At 31.3% G+C, this 20,949-nt stretch overlaps 1 pseudogene; it reads right to left on the reverse strand.

Annotated features, from left to right (window-relative positions):
* Positions 1-14,775: 14,775 nt before the first annotated feature.
* Positions 14,776-16,006, reverse strand: LOC111633344 (annotated as a pseudogene).
* Positions 16,007-20,949: the final 4,943 nt, after the last annotated feature.

A 20,949-nucleotide genomic window follows, 5' to 3' on the forward strand; every position in this document is an offset into this window, starting at 1 on the left:
GACATGCTGGAGCATGTGACTCTACTAGGCATCTTACCCCAACAAATGGAAAATATGCCACATTTTTCTTGGGGTAACGTGCCTATTTTTTGTTAATTGATTTCCAATATGCCTATTTTTAATAAACTTTTGTTTTCTCGTTTTATTGCAGGATATGCATATAGATTATATAAGGACTTTTCAAAAAGGTTTTTGGACTGAAAAAAGCTTTCAGCTGGATATACAACACGTTAGAACGGGCGTAAACTTAACAATACTTATACTGTGCTGTTATACTTTCTATGAAGTACTTCGTATTACATATGCAATAAATGAAATTTAGTTAAGAAATTCAAAAATTAATTTTATGCAATTAAATTTGTTATCTTACCCTAATGACATTTGGCATCTATCCCGGGTACTTGGGGTGAGATGCCTAAAATGCCAGACAGTAAAAAAGTCGTCATTGCAAACACAGCATACAATTTCTTTTTAATAAATTCCAAAGTTTTATTTGAAAAAACATACTCCAGAATATGATATTTTCATTAGAGGGCTCCTAAACCCAAATTAGCGCTGTAATTACCTTCATAAGCAAAATGTTAGGCATGTTCTGTTGAATCACTATACATAACTTTATTTATTTCCCAAAAATATTTATGTAGCTAAAATTAGTTTTAATTAATGTTAAAAGTTGAAACTAGTTTTATCTAAAATCAAAACATGTACAGCAGCACATTAACTAGACAAAACTCGTTTTGTCTAGTTTGTCTAGTTTTGACTAGACAAAACTCGTTTTGTCTAGTCAAAACTAGAATTTACTGCTAGTTAAAAATGAATTTGAGTTAAAACTAGTTTTAACTAGACAAAACGGGTTTTAACAAAGACAGTTAGCATAAACTAGTTTCAACTAGTTAAAACGCGTTCTAACTAAAAACGGGTTTTGACTGTAACATATATATGGACAGGCTATAATTTTATTTTGCTACTTAACATGATGATGCGATAATACTTTATTAAAAATTTCTTATAATTTAATTACTATAAAATGGCAAAATACTTAATTTTAAGGCTTGAATGGGTTTTATAAAAAATTGTAAATGCTAATAACGAGTAAAATCGTCATTTATCCGACCCTACTGGACATACACAAAACTCCCGCTATCTCCTTACCCCTCGACCTTTAACCACCAAAATTACACAACATCAATCGCCCTAATAAGCAAACCTCCCTGCAAAATTTCAGAAATTTGCATTTGTGAAATGAAATACTTCTCCCCTTTTTATATATATTTTTGACCAAAAAATTAAGATCAAATTTACACTAGCTTGGGTTCTCAGAAAATGGTGCCCCCCACACATACACACGAACATCCATACATACAAAAACTACACAAATTACCTCCGAATTTTTTGCATTTCTCGACGTTTCAAGGTGCGCTGAATAATAAAATGCAAGAACATTGGGGGTCATCTTTTGACCGATCGCCGTGCATCCCCTCTATTATATATAGCAGCTAAAAAAAGTAAAAGTTAAAGTTATAACTATGCATGTGGCTCATATCTTCCAGTGGCTGTTTAGTAAAGAGGCTGGAAAATGTAGTCTTGTATGATGTCACTCTGTTAGCACTTTTTCGAAGAAGTGTTCTGCTGTTCAAACAGTTATTTACTCTGTTAACTCGTTTTAGTACATCACATTTTCTCATTCTGTTTCTACTTAGAAATGGAAACGAGAATGTAGAATTTGACACGTGGAAAAACAGTACATAATTAAGAATACAGAAATATATGAAGCATAAATGTTTAACGGTATCATAAATTTTCTTCATTCGGCACTGCATGAAAAGTGCCTTTGCTAGCCTTGTGTTCAGCGTATGCAGTGGACTTTGAGACTAATGGTTACCTTGTCTATTATTATGGGTAGCCAGGCTCAGCGCATAAGTTCTATAGGCAATTTCCATTAAAGACTAATTTCAAGAGACATGCAACATGTTAGCAGTTCTGCATATCCAATAAACACCTGTGTATTGACATAATTAAAATATTTGAAAACCATTTATTTGGACTCAAAAAGTACCTTAAAATGTCGAGAATAGCAAAAAAGTTCGAGTTTTTTTCTGTATGTATGGATGTAGTGTTATGTGTGGCACGATTTTGTTCATCCTATTTGAAGCTTAATAAAAATGCATAAAAATCTTTATATTAATGAAATTATAAACTCGATATTTGAAAATTTTGGCAATTGTTTGTCTAATGTGTAAATGCGTTTTGTAGATTTTCTTTGTTTTTATTTGTTCTAGAAAAAAGAGATTAAATAGCAACATTTTAGATTTTCTTTTGTTGTAAATTGATTTAATATCTAATTGTAACGTTTATATTAAAATCATATTCTCGTTTATATTAAAATCATATTAAAATCATAATCATATTCATGTACGATAATTTCATAAGTATTGAAAAGGTTTCTTCTGCAAACCTTCCATTGACATTTAAATGTAAGGTAAGTAAATAAGTTCATCATAAGCCACAACTGAGAAATCTCGTGCACTTAGTTTACCTTTTTCAATCTCAAACAATTAACTCTATAGGAGAATTTTAACACATGTAGAAAAGGTAATTGATCATTTGGAAAAGTTTTATTGACAAAATGAAAGAAATTATATTAATTATATTTATATAATTATTAATATTTTAATAATATTAATTATAATTAATCTTTTAAATTATTTTCCTCAAAGATAAACGATTTTATGAAGAGGTTTGGAAAGATTCCTCCCGGAATATCCATTGGAGGATTCTTCTACATTAAACGAGATTTCTTGATAAGGGTATGTTCTGAAATATATTTCTTGTATATGTGAACACATATCATTAGTATATACATAAAATATGTTTATTTACAGGTGACAAGTGCCGTCTATTCGATATTCTCCTCGTGCATTCAAGTGAGCGGAATTTTGAAAAAAGAAACAAAATGTATGCTAAAACACGTAAATAATACCCACCGTACTGTAGATAAGCAACTTTTATACACATAATTCATAAAATGATGTCGAACTTATGCTCTGCAGGAAATCTTTATGAAGAATTTAATTGTGTTAAATCTCTAGATCATTGCTAATTAATCTGTAACATTAGGACTTTAGTAACACATCTATATATAAATCAGGGGTGGCCAAAACGTGGCGCATCAGTTAGTTCTGAGCAAAATTGCTCGATTTGGCTTTTTTGCGATTAAGAATATTATATAAAAAAATAAATTTTTTATAGTCTGTCATGGCATTTGTTGCACAATTCGTTACAGTCTATTTTGCAGATAAAATGAGTGTTCTCCATATAGTAAATTACAGTGAAAGCACGTATTTTGAGTCTTGCGATCTTTATTTCCGATCAGTTTACAGGCGTGTAAATGGCAAAAAACATTTATTGTGATTAAAGTTATTCCAAGCTGATCTTGTTCTCAGTGCCAATAATTGTAATGCAGAGTAATCTTTACCAAACGAGACTCTGGCAGTAATAGCACCATCATGAAGCAATAGCCCTCTCGTACAGGAGATTATTGTTGACTATTGTAAATTGGTTCTTCAATAAACTGTCATAAATTAATTAATTCAACTGCGTAATAAAGTTATTCCTTTTTCTCTCCTAAGCGAAGCAGATTTATTCTTATCTCTATTTATCAACCCCTAACATTGAACGTAAGATTGTATAAAAAGTGTTCGAGTTATATGGCACATCTGAACTCGTCTGTCAAAAAATTGGCGCGTGGTATGCAAAAGGTTGGCCACCCCTGATATAAATGGACGTGTGTGTCCCTATATTTCACTTTTCAGCCAAAACTACACATCGCACGTGAATGGTGTTTGTATGTAGTAGTATGTAATGGTGTAGTAGTAGTAAGGTGTTTGTATGTGGTAGTACCCCAAGTCTCCATTCATGCACTATGGTGGTTGCATCTGGATAGCTATAAGGGTGCGGGAGATATGGGCTTGAAAGTGGAAGATTTTCTATTTCGATTTTTAAAATTTTCGAATTCGAATTGGTTCGATTATAGACCGATTGTAAACGTTCCAGAAAATCGATCAAATTGAAAATAGTTTGTTTGACTGGACGAAAAATTCTCTAATTAGTCTGGAAACTGGGGACCTAATTCTTGCATTCTGTGAAAACGGCTATAATGTAATTAAGATTGGCTATAATGTAATTATCTTAATCTTCACTATCGTTAGTCTTTGCCCACAAATAAAAACCCAGCGAAGCGGGTCCTTGCAGCTAGATTCTAGATTACTTAGAAAAACAGTCTTTTATATATAAAAAAAACTATATTACATACAAATGTACGAACAAATAAAAACCCAGCGAAGCGGGTCCTTGCAGCTAGTATTCTATAATAATTCATGTGTAAGTTTTTATTGATTTTATGGGAAATCCCAAGCCTTCTCTCCTGAAATATAATGAAGTTGCATAATTTTAAATTTCACGACTAATTTACATAATAAATAATTTTTACACATAATATCATTACGAAAAATGTTGTATAATTATATTGTTATAACAATATATATTGTTTTGCACCAAATTATTAATTAGTTAATTAATTCGTATGGTTATTGTATTTTCTGTATAACAATAAAATAAAATCATTAATTTTTGGTTTATGTTCATTTCTTTATAAATTTTCTTAATACAAAGTAGTTATAATTAAATTTGCTCTACTCAGACCTGTATAAAGTCCGTTCTCGTTGACGTATTTTGATAAAACTTGGTATATACGTTATATGGACTACGGGGAAAAGGAAAATGAAAAAAAAACAATTAGTTTAAATTTCTACCACTAGGTGAAAAAATGGCGCCTGAAGAACAAGAAACACAAAATGAAAACACGCAAAAGGTTTTTATTCACGAAACTTGTTCAATGTGCAATCCATTTGCGTCAATCATATGTTCAAAGCACCTTACAGCATGTTCAACAGTAGCCCGATAGGTTTCCTAAGAAAATGCTGCAATATGGCGTGTTATGCTTGTTTTCAAATCAGGCAGAGTTCGTATGCCTCCTCTTTAGACACAATCTTTCAGATATCCCTACAACCGTACGAACTCTCCTGAATTGAAAGCAAGCATAACATGCATATTGCAGCAATTTCTCAAGAAACCTATCGGGCTACTGTTGAACACGTAAGGCGCTTTGAACATGTGATTAACGCAAATGGATTGCACATTGAACAATAAAAACCTTTTGCGTGTTTCCATTTTGTGTTTCTTGTTCTTCATGCGCTATTTTTTCACCTAGTTTCATCAAAATACGTCAACGAGAACGGACTCCATAAGTCCGCTCTCGTTGACGTATTTTGATGAGGTCTGAGTAGAGAAACTTTACAGGTCTGAGTAGGGATACTTTAATTATAACCATTCTGTACTTGAAGAACATCTTTTACTGCTGTTCACTTTTGTCACTAGGTATATAAAGTTATCCCCTGTGAATTATAAATAAATATATTTATATTTCAATGACAGATTAATAAATAAATAAAAATCTAATATACAGAGTCCCTCATAAGTCTACTATCGTACCAGTTATGTGAATGTTCTTTTATTTGTCATTTAAATGCAGAAAATAAAAAAACAAATGATCCTTTAAGCATCATACTAACAGAAGAGAAGGGAAACTCGAAAAGCATATTGGCAAACAAATATATAGAAGAAATAAAGTGGATATGTCCAAAGTCTGAGATCTTAAATAATCACTTCATTGTGAAATAAAACAAAGATGTTAAAAATAAAGACACGGTTTCAACAAAAGAAAATAAAATGTAACATACTGTATTTAAATCGATTGGTAGAAAATGGTGGGGCGTTCACAATTTCGATAAAAACGTAAATTTCGGTTAAAAGAATAAATAAAAATGAAATCAGATGCATTTATTAATACTTATTTTGTTGTTAATATTGTGGTACTGTATTGATTGTATTCCTCTCAGAAAAGTTAAATAGGAGATAAATGCATTTATCCGATAAGAAAGGAAAGTCAATAGATAGTATGATGTAAAGTATGACAGTTTTTCGATATTATATTATATGGATTTGAGAAAATACTGAAATGCCGCAGGACACTATACGGCACCTGTATGATTCTGTATGCCCGTATCGCATCGTGTATTCATGCTAGATGTGGCCTAAAGGGTACTAGAACCTACTTTCATTTGTAGTTTTTCCTGTAATAAATGGTTCTTTTGTTTTCATTTTGTAATTACTTAGTTATATTATCGTTACACCCACACATATACTGTGGAGTGCAAAATGCTTTCCCTCATCGTGACGTGACGTCATTTGACCTGTCAATCATTTCTACCTGTGCTCCCATTGGTTTAAAATGGACTGCGCCGTAGTATGATCTATTCGGGTGTGATAGGAATGATTCAAGAGGGATTATGTTGAGTACTAAGCTTAAAAATCGTAATCATAGCTTCTTAAATATAATCGCGTTGTTTTAATAAAAATCTGGCATTACTGCCATCACAAAATACGATTATATCGTTTATTTATGTAATTTTTTTCCCTTCTAACGTTTCTTATGTTTATATTACTGTAATTTGATCCAAAAAGGAAAAAAATATCTATATCTAGTTTCACTTCCGTTTAAATTCTCTCGGGTTTCACTGCCTGGCATCGGCTTCCTTTGTAATTGGAGAGAAGTGGGGGTGGAAGTCAAGGTCACAATAGTAAATGTTTATTACCTTTATAGAAGGGTGCGAATCACACTAGTTTTTAACGTAAACAAACCGATAAGTGCTTCATTACAGTGTCAATTATCTTAAGTTTCAATGATTGACATCTGCTCTCTTTATAATTGGATAAGGAATAGAATTGGGTATCGAAATTACAATAGTAACCACTTATTCCTTTCATTGAAGAGATTACTTTCATCCACTCCATCGCTAATACCAACAACGTTGTATTACCCCGACTTCTGACAACTGCTTTGATTCTGTCGTCTGCTCTTTGTTTCTCTTTTTCTCCGTTAAGTGTCGCCTCTCATTCTCTCAAAATTTAATAAAATACTTATTCGTTTAAATATGAAAATTAGCTAAATTAGAGCTGAAAAACGACAAAATTCGCGATTATCTAAAGTTTGTTTAGATTTTTACCTTGATTTGCGTGAAGGGTTAGTTCTTATCGCAATCAATTTTCCACAGACAATTCTGTGAAGATACTTACTCCTTCAAACAGAATGATTGTGGCGTAGCTATTATTATTTTATTTATATGTAATTTCATAATATTTAGGGTCTAATTAGCTAACTTGTAGTTGTTTGATTCTGTTAAAGAGAGCGGATGTCAATCGTTGAAACTTCAGATAATTTACACTGTAATAAAGCACCTATCGGCTTGTTTACGTTAAAAACGAGTGTGATTCACACCCTTTTGTAAAGGTAATAAACATTTACTATTGTGACCTTCACTTCCACCCCCACTTCTCTCCAATTACAAAGGAAGCCGATGCCAAGCAGTGAAACCCGAGAGAATTTAAACGGAAGTGAAACTAGATATGTTTTTCTTTTGCATTTTTGGATCAAATTGCAGTAATATAAACATAAGAAACGTTAGAAGGGAGAAAAATTACATAAATAAACGATATAATCGTATTTTATGATGGCAGTAATGCCAAATTTTTATTAAAACAACGCGATTATATTTAAAAAGCTGTTATTACGATTTTTAAGCTTAGTGCTCAACATAATCTCTCTTGAATCATTCCTATAACCTCCCCAATAAATCATACAACGGCGCAGTCCATTTTAAACCAATGGGAGCGCAGGTAGAAATGATTGACATGTCAAATGACGTCACGATGAGGAAAACCATTTTGCACTCCACAGAGGTCCGGGTAAAATGATAAAGGCCTACACATATACTTATATTACACCTAAAAACTGGAATTTATCTTATTTAACATAAGAAAAATAAATGAAATTTTTTGAAATAAAACTGAACAAAACGGCATATTATGTATATTACATATTTAAAAAAACGGCCCAAACTGTATACGGCCCATATGGAATTTTCCATATTTTCTACGTGGCCAGTTGCCCCAGGTAACAGAAATCCTCAATTCGTTTCGTATATAGGCCTAATGACATTTAACATATTTCATATCAAAAGCATACATTTTACTTTGTTTTCTTTAGTTTATAATGAATCAAATGTAAATAGTTTACTTAATATTTGAAGTAACACGCTATTATTTGTAAGTAATGAAAATAAAGCGTATAATTGAAATCCTATTTCTTTATTTTAATTCGCTGTACTAAAAATGTGACCATATTTATGAAATTTGGTATCAGGATAACTTTCTGTTCTTGAAATCATAGCGATTCCTTATAACTATTATATTCAAATACTAACAACTCATCATTATGAAGGAAGATCGCGAGATCCAATCTCTGATAATGTCATATATATCACTTCATCATTTTATTGTATAAAATTGGTATGTGAAATAACTTATGCTATGTAAAATAGTTCCACGAATTCTATAGGGTGGCAAAGTTTAAATTATAAATATTATTATTTTATTTATAACGATAAATGTATCACGTTCATTGCAATTTTACTCAGCACCCTTAAAACCAGCACATTGCCAATAAGAGCCAACATACTGAACATATAAGTGGTCCATTTCCAATTTGCGTTTAACTTTTTTACAGGAAACAGAAAAAAACTGTTTTGTTGATTAAAATCACTTACACTCAGAGGATTACTTTTCTTTACTGTTTTAGTCTCAATATTTTCCTTCATTTGATGTAAGAGGAAAATCATGGCACTTCTTAAATTAATAGGTTTGTTGCAGGTAACGGGTTTTCTTTCTGTAGTCCGTACAGTACATAACGAGTTTTGTAACTCTATAACACAGTTCAAAAATGCCCGATTTGGTAGTAATAATATTAACTTGAGAGTCATGTATGTAACTTCATTCTGCGGCAATGTTTTGATTGAAATCGTGTATCTAGACCGGAAATTCTTACACAGTTAATCGGGGTCACCTGCTGGAAAGATTTCCAAATCTGGTATTGACTTTTACCTATCTAACACAGTTCTCGAGATTAAGGAAGAACAGACAGAGAGAAGGAATTTATAAATCTACAATTTTTTTTCAAATTTCAGCCCAATAAATATAATTAAAACACCGTATCATCTTTAAATATGTAAATATTAAAAAAAATAGAAACCAAAGACACAAGAATTGCTGTAAATATTATAATACAGTTATAATTCATTAACAAAAATATCGTCTTCAGTCAATTCATCAACATTAGAAAGATTTTTATCATTTGCATTTCGTATTTGAGGAGAAATTAAGTACACTCGTCGCCATAAAAATTAGCGAACCAATAAGGAATTGTCGGAATCAAACGAAATTGTACCCGAGTCCGAAGTTATATTAGTCCGGCCGACCTGAGTCCGACTCGCCCCAAACACAAATCATCTTGGGAGAAAAATAATCAAAATTATCTTCTAAACAGACAAAATTGGTCATTTATTTACGTTGCTATTTTCAACATCCCTATGAATCTTAATGCTAAACTTTGGAAGTGTGAGGCTCTGGACAGGTCCAAGCCTCACTAAAATTCGCGTAAAAATAATTGTTTTAGAGAAAAATATATAGTAGTTAGAAATAGATTTTTATTTTATAAAACGCGACGCTAACTTTTAAACAATAGAAGAATGTAAGTCCGTCGACCATTTCTGGTTGGAGATCGAATTAAACTTCGATTTTGACCTCTCCCGCGCCCCCGAAAGGTTTCGAATTGTCTTCAGGTGACGAGGAGAGACCAACCGGAATGGAGAATCTGAGAGAAAACTGATAAAACCCCGGAAATTCAAGGACGCGACGGCTTCTTCTCCCGAAAGTTCCAATTGTCGGATCTGTTGTTGTGTGTGTGTCTCGCACCCATCTTCGTCTCCATCTCCCGACCTCGGATCGACATCTTTCCATCAACGGAAGTCGACCGCATCGTCCCGGAGTCGTCGAGACGTGATGGAATGGTTCATTCGCGAACAAGGGACACTCCTTCAAAATGGGACTATCTTGGAAAGGAGAGGAAGACCCAGAGGCCGCAGCCGCCGCAGAACTTCCAAGATCGCGGAAATCTTGTAAGCTTCTTTCGTGTTTAATAAACGGTTGTGTTGTTTGTAAACGAAGCATCTATCTCTGACTCAACTGCTTCCATATGTCGTTGATTGTCACCGCTCGGCAGTCCGAACGGCAAGGGAGACAATAACGATATGTACGTATAGCCTATTATCATTCATTGAGCTTTTTTTTATTTCTCTCCCCTCGGCCCCCACAGAAGCACGAGTTATTAGTTTTACACCCAGCCATCAAAGCGTCGTAACAGATTTAATTTCTCTATATTCCAAACGATTTAATTAAAAATAATTATTTTTTAGGTACAGCTAACTAATTCTTAGTTTGCCATTAACTCACGATGGCATTGATTGTGGTATAATGCATAAACAGTAATAGTCATGCTCAGAATTCTTTCTTCTCTGGCTTTCATAACTGCTATGAACTACCAATTACAATTATTTTATTTATTTGATGTAAGTATAAAATGTTTTTGCTAATTATTTTCTTTATTTTTAATTAAAGCATTTGTAATACTGTATAATCTATTTTATTGCATCGGACAACCAAGGTTTGGCAAATTTGACAATAAAAAATTATTTGTTTTTTTCAGGTTAGTAAAAAATAGATTATAAGTTATAACATCACAAAATATATTTGGTATATAAATTGTTTGGTTCGATCCCTTATAATTTTTAATTTACAGAATGGAACCACAGCGTGAGAAAAAACAAAAGCAAAGGAAGGTCAAGAAAAGTTGAGAGTTAAAAAAAAGTGATTTGAATTAGTAGCTGGACAGTGCTACAGTATACAAGAAATGTTTAATAAAAACTTAAAATTCCAGTCTGAAAATATGTCTAACAATGACGATGTGAATGAGTGGGGAAATATAAATAAAGATATCAGTATTCAAGAAAGTGAAAATAACATATCTGCAACTTCAACTGATGAAATGTTGATAATGCTCAAACTGATTAAAACAATTGCACATAGAAGCCCAGGATTAATGATCAAAACAAAGAACATAGAAGCCCAGGATTAATTTCATTAATAATCAAAACAAATTTGAGAAACAGAAAAAATAAAGAAATTTTGCAAGCAATGGAAGTCAGTATTCCAATTATAGAGGACAACGAGTCTAATACATTTTTCATAAAGCCGCATAGATGATTTCTTCAAGTATCATCCGAAACAACCTACAAAAAAAAGAAAAAATACCATTTAATACTAAAATTTATAATAGGAAAATAGATTGTCAAAATCGTAAATGGTTAACATTTTGTGAAGAAAATAACAAGTTGTACTATTCGATCTGCTTAGCATACGGACGAGATTCAGAATATTTTCATCAAAGGTTTTAGTAGTTGGCCTTATGTTCATCAATGTGTCGAAAGGCATGAAAAAAGCAAGTTTTGCGACGAAAATGCTGTTCGCTATTTCATGAGCACGAAAAACTGTTCGAGCATTACTATACAATTGAAATTCATACGAAATGAAAAAAAAAACTTTTTAATCATAATGTTTTAAAACGAGTAATTGATATTATTAAATTGATAGGCAAAAGAGGGTTAAGTTACAGAAACAAACGAAATAAGGATCTTTATACATTGGACGATGACAATGTAGATCACGGAAACTTTTTATAAATGATATTACTTTTGAGCAAATATGACGATATTTCAAAGAAGCAGTTGGATAGTTGCATTAAGGAGAGTAAAAAAATTCACCAGTCAAATTTAGTTTGGAGAACACAAGGATGTGGCAACTTACATTTTTATCAAAAACTATTGTAAACTACATACTTGAAGCAATATCGAAACTAATTAAAAACAAAATTTCGAAAGAAATAAATGATGCTGGAATGTATAGTACAATATTCAGATTGACACCACACAAGATATAAATGTTCAAGATCAATGTGCAATTATAGTGAGATACGAAATAAATGCATAAATGAGAGACTTTTAGCCATTGTCAGTGAGGATTCATCAACTGGTGAAGCTTTTTACAATATTATAAAAGAAATACTAGGAAAGACTAATTTGGACATTACCAAATGTATCGGAAATTCTACTGATGGTGCTATAATACGAATGGGAAATATCGTGGGTTTTCTGCTAACATAGTAGAAGCTATCCCGGAGCATGTTCATGCATGCCCACATTTTGAATTTAGTTATTTCTGACATTATTCCGTCATCAATTTCTGTAGCTTCATTATTTAGTCTATTAAATTTAATAGCAATTTTCATCCGAGAATCGTACATTCGAATGAATATGTAGATTTCTTTTAGTAAAGATACTAGGCGTAAAAAATTGAATACGATAGGAGAAACGCGATGGTAGACAAAGGATGTAGTCTTGAAGAAAGTGTTTGGTAATTTTGCTAATCCTAAAGATGGCTTATACGTTAAATTAATATTAACATTACAGTACTTTTTGAGAGTGTTAAACACAAGATCGTATTATAAATCAATCACGTGGCTTGTTTTCCATCTTTTACGGTATTTCTACACGTTTCGGGCTTTTGGCTCCTCATCAGTCAACATTAACCACGATATGGCACTTATACTGTACGTTGCTAAGTTCATTCAGATACTTTTGTTGGTACATTTACAAACTTGGGAGCCTTTCATAAAATTTTATGAAAGACCAAGAGGAAATATGTCAATACCTCAATCAATTCTACTGTAAATAATGTCGTGGAACTCATTATTTGTGTTTACATTTCTTTATTAAAAGTTCTTGTGTTTACATTTAGATATCTATTTTGGAGTTTCTCAATACTTTAATAAAACGAAATATAAATATTACATGAAAATGTAATCAAATTAATGAGAAAATGTTTACTTATAAAATTAAATAAATACAGTTTATTTACGTTACAACTTTTGAAAATGAAATAAAATTAATGAACAAAATATTTTATAGTTTTCATATGTTTACATTGTTTTGAAAATAAAATGGGTGAGAGATGGTTTCTGAGAAATATCTTAAATTATTTTTCTGTTCAGAAACTTTTCGAAAATTAAAGTCTTAAAAAGTAATAACGTTTGAATAACGAAAATAATTTATAAGAATTTTCCATTCATCTTTTCTCCTGTTGATTAATTGACCTGAGTATTTATAATAATGAAACTGTAAAAAAAAAGAATTGCTAGGGCTTGCGGGACAACTTTTTAACGTAATTTCACAATAATGCCTTTAGGCAGGTATTAAATTACTTGGCAGGCAAACCAATAACCAATATTATAAAAAAAACCCAACAACAATGAGCATTTATTTATAATTTTTGCCAACAGATGGAACTATGTGTAAAGGATGATAAATCTATGCACTACCCCAATATTTTGGTAATATATATATAGCTTAGTGTCGATTCCAGGGTCTAACAAGTAAATAATAATCATAAAAACTTTGATCCAGAACGGTTTAACTTAAGAATAAAGATTTGTATAAAGGACAAACCAACAAACCAACAAGAATTGATTTTTATCCTTATAGATTTTTAAATTCTGAGTAAGTTTACCTCTGAATTTCTCTTGATCCATCATTGTATATATAAAAGTTTTAACTCATCTTACGTAACTCCTATTATGTAACTCCTATTATTTTCGGCTTTAATTTTGACACAATATATTAATACATCTAAAGTTTGCAATTTTTAATGTTAGGATGCACGCATATCACGGAGTAAACACGACTTATAACAATAGGCATGCATATTTTAATAGATTCAATAAAAATCATAGCATATATCTGCTGAATAAATGAAGTTAACTGTCCTTCAACATAATCTCCTCCAAACTTTACACATTGTACAGTACACAATGCTGGTAGAAGTTACGAACGCCTGTTTCAATAGATCGGATAAAAGTCTATTTTCTTCAAAGGCCGTCATTCCATTTTGTCTTTTTGTCACTGGCTTGTATTGAAAACGTTGTGACTTATCTCCAGTGACAATGGTATCTAGAAATTTCGGACAGCTGTCAGAAGAAACATTGAAAACATCAGCGCACATCACTCAATGTACTTTCATTTCTCTATTTCTATATCAAAATTCAATAATTTAATCACATTTTTAAAAGCTTTTTTAAATCGTTTGTATTGTCTAATTTGTTTATAGAGAATTGTGATGTTATACATTGTTAATATATCATACACTGATATGATAGATTTGTTAATTATCTGCAATTTCTTGTTAATCTGTAAATATTAAATAAAAATTAATTTATGACATAAATATGAATTTTACTTAAGGAAAACAAATAAAAATATTGAAATATTTAGACAGCATAACACAAACATAATGGAAAAGATAAGAACGTGTTTATTAGAAAATTTTGCAAATGTATTAAAATGTAGCACACGTAAAGTAAATTTTAGTAAAATATGAATCAAAGGAGAATTGGTCCTGCGTATTATTCTGATTAACAGTTACAGTTTAAATTTTTCTTTCGAATTATCCGCTTTTATTAAAGGCAAAGAAGTTTCTGGTATTGCATTTTCCTTTGAAAATCTAAACGGCACATTTTCGTTTTTCGTTCGATTTAAATTCTTGAGACTAGGAAAAGTGAAATTTCTTTCTGGATTCTTTTCTTGAACGGGGGAGGGAAATATTAGGAACTTTAAGGATGTCATTTTCGGGAGAATTGCCAAACTGTAGATGAATTCATTCATCGCAAAGCGTTTTCAATACTTGGATTCTGTTTTTTCCGTCTCTTTGAATCCTTTTTTCCCAAGCGTCGAGTAAGAAATTGTAATATTTTGGTTTTTCGAAGTATTTTAGATAGACGGATGACGTTTTAAATGGGAAAATACGAAGAAAGTGACCACAGCAAACCAATTCGTCCTCACTTTCTATGAGACGTCGAACGTCGTCTGGTGTCAAATCATTTAAGATTGACTTGTCACTCCAGTTTTTCTATTCGTACTTCATCTGTTTTGTTTTTTCTTTTTGGCTCAAAACCGCACAATGAAGATTGTGATTTATAAATAGCTTTGTCGCTTTATCGGGTTTTATGTCCCGCATTTTCATTATTTCTCTTTCTGATCTCGGCGGTACGTCGACTTTGTTTGGCATATGAAATCCTACCGTGTTAAGTGTGTCTTTAACTGATCCTTGATATCAATGTCGAGTTGAGTGTCAGAATGAAGACTCGGTGAGATGTTCACTTCTAAAAGCCACGGTTTTAAGTTGTCCAAGAGAATGTCAAAGCCGAACAATTCGTAATAACAATATCTGCTTTTGCTATATACCGGGACCATCCTACCGATGGCGTCTTCGGAACTGATTATGGTTTTAACCACGATGTCCTTGATGACCCACTAAAGATGTTCCGTGTTGACCCGTTTACTTTTCAAATACTCCCAGAATGATTTAAGTGACCATTTATGCCCTTGGCATAACTTTTCGTTTTCGTTAAGCTTGTATGACGAATTATTGCGATTGATGCTGTAGTTAAGTGAATAAACTTTTCTTCGATGCACTTTAAGTCACTAGAATACTGCTTCGAAGCGAATCGTATTAATCTGATATCGAAGAGGATTGAAACTGCTAATCAACACGTACAATCTCAAATCGAATTTACTCCTGTTGATAAGAAAAAAGCGTGATATATAGGCTACTTCTGAATAACTATGGGAGAGTCTATGGGAACATCATACCATTTGCACATAACACAAATACTAATTCCTCTGGCTGAAGCTGGAGGTTTAACGATCCACATCCGAGATTCTTCTTTCCAAGCTCTTTGTAATTTTGCTAAATCCTGTGGCAAAATGTAAGTTTCTGGCATAAAATAAAACGCCATTTTTCCGTGAATACTTTGCATTTTGACTATATTTAACTACAAGCGATCTCTTCTGCCAATACGATAGGTACCAGGAAAATGATTAAGTTTTTGATTGATGCTAACACATTTAAACTGCTCGCATTTAAATTAATATACGTGCTCCAACTCGCTATCCATTTAGTTGTATCTTTAGTTAAGCGAACGACGGACGATGTTAACGATTAATTTTGGCGTGATGGCGTGATAGGAGATAATTTCCATAATAATTTGTTTTGGTTCTCCTTGGATAATGGCAGGATTTTTTTTCGGAGGATATTCCAAAATAAATTGTCGGAGGAACAAAAGAGAACAAGCTTGGTTTTAAAGCTGGCACTCCTTTTGCCATCTTTTTCTTATGCGCGATTTTTGTCTCTTCTTCAGGGAGAACGGATGCTTTCAGAGTTTCAGTATTTTCGTTGGAAGATATGTTCTCATTTTTGACGTTAAGAGTAACAATTTTATTCTGTGATTTGCTACAGTTTTTCTCTAATTTTTCTAAAAGTGTGTGAGGTCGATGATTGAGTTGAGATTGTTTAGCTTTGAAGTTTATATGATTCGGTTCCATTCTTTTAAATATATTCTCGTTTAACCGAGCGATGGTGCGATTAGAATGTTTGATGGTTGATTTGATCTTTGGACATTACTAAAAATAAATGATCAATTATTATTTTATTATGTATAATTAAATAAATAAAAGCAATTTAATCTTGATCAATTCAACATTTAATCTATTATATTAAAAGGATTCATTTAGCTTTTGGAATACTGTATACGAAACATATGACTCAATACAACCATTAATTTAACTCGGTCTTTTCATAAAATGCTTTAATATACTGTATATATATATACAAATACGAGTAACTTTACAGTTCCAGTAACCTAATCTATCCAAAATGTTAACAGATGTGATATCACTACATATAGTAAATTTAATTAAAACAACCTTTCTATATACTGTATATCATCTAACATTCTACTATTCAATAGTGGATGCTAATTCATGCTATAGCATAACATAGAAAGATTACATAGCAACTTCACATAATTTGAACAACTGTAAGAACACTTTCACACGATCCTGGTATTTGCCCGAACGGGCACATCATGTGAAGACTCGAATCGGCACACTTGCGAACCATGACGCTTTTGGCATGAAAAGTCTTCGTGTGGTATGGTAAGTTTCATGCCTCACAATGCCATACTTCTCATCTGGCCGACATTCAAGTGCCTGGGTTTTTCAAATCCGTTAAATATCTGGGCATTGAGTGAGTAGAAGCGAGTCATTAGTAGAAGCTAGTCGAAGAAACCAGGATAACGTCCAGGTTTTCATCGATTAGCTTCTTCTGATGCTCTACAGTACTCTACAAAAGAATAAAGAAATTTTGCAATGGTTGAATCTAAAATGTATACAATACAGCCAAAGAGCCTTAAATGCATTTTGTGTGTACTTTATGCAATGTATACCTATGTACCCAGTTGAGAAGTAAAGTTTAAATAACTGGTTAGGTTATCACAAAAAAATTTATAGAAAGTTGTAGTGATTTCTGAATAATATAGATATGGAACTCTCGATAAGTTTAGTGGAAGAGGCTCCGGAAGTGTGAAACATATCAGTGGAAGAATATTGGCACGATTTGATTCACCTCTTTGAATAGGAATTATATCAAAGAGCTCAATAATTCCCAATAGGAATTATTGAGCTCTTTGAAGCTCAATAATTCCTATGGTTTTAGTCGAAATTTTTTGAAATTTTGCAGGGCGGTTTATGTATTAAGATGATTGATGCTATTAAATTTTGGTGTTTAAAGATCGAGGGGGCAAGGAGATAATGGGGGGTCGCGTGTATCTCCGGTAGGGTCGGACGAAACGACGATTTTACTCGTTATTAGCATTTACAACTTCTTAAACTCATCCCTACCTCAAAATTAAGCTTTTTGCCATTTTATGATAGTTGAAAATATAAAAAGGTTTTTAAATAAGATATGATGACAGATGGCGCGACCAAATGTTGCCGGGAAAGTTGAGCAACTCGGTTTATTTTTATTGTATTATGGTTTTAAAAAAATAAAATTTGAATTCACGCTTTTATTTGTCAGTGAAAGATAAATCTTTACAGAATACATAAAAATGCAGCATAGATATAGCAGAAAAGTATAATTAAATTACCGGACAATCATGAATATCGATACATATAAGCATGCAAAAGTTGCCAAACTTTTACAATAAGCTGTAAAATACAGTAGTTACATTTCCATAATTGAATACTTAACTATATTAAATTGGCTTATAATTTAATTGAATTTACTTAATTTACATTAAACTAGTAGATTTTAACACATTTACTCAAAATATTTTGCACGATAATAATAGACATTGTTAATACTGAATTAGACGATTACTGCAAATTAGCGAACTGAATCATTATAGCGGAATAAGTCATTATCACACCAAAAATAGCCACTACAAAGTTTTTATCCAAATAAAACATATCAAAACCGGAAAATTTGGGTAAATCTTGAAGAGATCTTACGTAAAGTCGGAAAGTCGATTCTTCCAAAGACTTTACTTTGCTATTTTCAGCCTCTTTGTAAATGAGATTTAGTAAATTCTTCGAAGCTCTAGTTACGTTCGAAGATGAAAAACAAGCGTTAAAAAATGAAAACAATTGAAATCCAGATAAGCAAAAAAATTCCAATGCAAGGAACACAGCTGTAGAACTCGTTAAATGTTCAATAAATGCACCAATTTGAAAAATTGCAACACTACTTATAAAAATTGCAAATAGAAATAATATGGGAGAGTAAATATCTTGCATTCGATTTATGATATTTACCATTTCAGTGTACTTTGTCGATACCTTAATCACATTGTTAATTCCCTCGTTTTTCTTCTCAGTATCAGAAACATTTTGACATAGAAAATTGAAACAATTTTCTAATTCTTTGCATATATAAATAAATAAAAGTAGCAAGAAGTTATTTTGTATAAATATAAATAAATGTGCAAAATTTGCAGAAATTATTGAAATAATAAATTTTATTTTGAGAAATGAAGAAGTGTTTGTTTGATCGAAATTTTCTTTAAATTTAATCAAGTTAGTTACTATGATTATTACAACATCGTTGAACCAGATTAAAAAACATCTGAATGCAAGGTATTTATCTCTTCTAGTTACGTTGCTTCTATTCTCTATAATTTGGTGCAGATTTTCAATTGCTGACAGCAATGTTTTCTTGTTGATGTGGAAGTGATACAAAGGTATCATATAAACGACAATAATAATAAGAAAGTAAATGTTAATAATGTAAGTGACTGCTGAAGACTTCTTATTTTGCATCGTCGTTAAAATATTAAAAATATACAAAATCCATGCCGCTTTTGCTCCTATTAGCATAAATATCACGTGAAAGTTTAACGTCTTATCAAATTTTAAACCAAAAATGTTCATACTCGTCACTAATGCTTTCCATTTATTCTTAATAAGTCTTTGACTTGTCTGATATTCATTCACCGAAGATACTCCAATACAATTCATGTCTTTAGACTGGTTTATTTTCATGCAACCGTAGGGAAATTATAGTTAAATATCTTATTAATTTATACGTCATGTATTGATTAAATAATAAGATAAATTAAAATATGACATTAGTAAGAAAATAATTGATATTTTCTAATAAAATTTAAATAATTATATTAGGATTTTAACATGCAACTAATTGCAGGGTTACGACTCACCAAGAAAATCTTGCGAAAAGACACGTATATAGAAAATATGTTTCGTAACTGTTCGTAAGGATTTTTTGGGCTATTTTTAAATGTAATTCGAAAAATTTAATAGATTCGAATGTTTACTTTACTTTATTAAAAATGTCAATGTAAACATTCTGCCCTTCATTCTGCAGTCAGTCAATATTTATTATACCATAAAATGGATGTAAATATTTGCTATCTAAATTCGAAGTATAAATTTGAATGAAAAGTTCTTAGAAAATTATTAAGAAGATTAAGAAGATGAATTAAATGATAGAAAATAATTAAAAAATTTGTTTTTTCAATTTATTTTCTTCCACGAATCGAGATTCTTCTCAAAATATCTTTTGTCTTAACATTGTTTATAGTAAAAAACACAAATACTGCTTTTATAAATTCTTAAAATTAAAATTGAAATTAATAATTAACATCAATTTTAATGTTTTAAATACTTTATTAATTTCATACTTATGTATTATTTGAACTAGCATTAAAAACATTCTAATAAAAGGTATATATTTTCTTACAACAGCAAAAACAACAAAAAAAGTCTTTAAATTGAGTTGAAAATTTAAAGAAAAAGTAAACTTAGATCAAACTTCTAACTTAGAAGTTAATTTTCGTTTTTTAAATAAAACATAATACAAAATATTATTGTAAACTTTTATAATAAGATTTTAAAAAAGCAAAGATGGTAGATACTCCGATCATTCAATCTGTTCTTATTTTAGTAATGAAAAGTTCCTGCTGCAGACAATACCCTTTTCGATTCAATTGATGTGGGTGGAATCGTCTTTAATTCATTTAAGAGAAGACAGATGCTATGTGTTTATCACCTGTAGCCTCGAAGATTTATTTCTAGTTCGTTTTCCAGATGCATTTTAGTACTTCATTTCCTGTCCAGTATTCTTGATTTGTCTACTTTAATAGAAGCATTAATCTTATACCTGATAATTCGGCAGTTCGTTTGGCTTTAATAATCAGGTTATTTATTCAAGATATTACAGGTTCTGAGAAGTAAAGAATTTTCTGAGTTTTGCCACAAATAAGCGACATATTGATTATTGACAATCTGTCACATGCTATAACAAGCAAAAATTTAAAAAACCTAATAATCAGTCTTAAAATTAATAAATACAAATGTATTCTGACAGTTTATGAGTTAATTATACTTTATATTTGCAAAATTTCCTCAACCTTAACACACACACAAAAAAAAGTGAACTTTTAAGAAATTTGTGGGATTTTCCGGGATAAGA

This window comes from Centruroides sculpturatus, unplaced genomic scaffold, assembly GCF_000671375.1.
Source record: "Centruroides sculpturatus isolate CEXI.00-Female unplaced genomic scaffold, Cexi_2.0 scaffold628, whole genome shotgun sequence".
NCBI classification, from domain to species: domain Eukaryota; kingdom Metazoa; phylum Arthropoda; class Arachnida; order Scorpiones; family Buthidae; genus Centruroides; species Centruroides sculpturatus.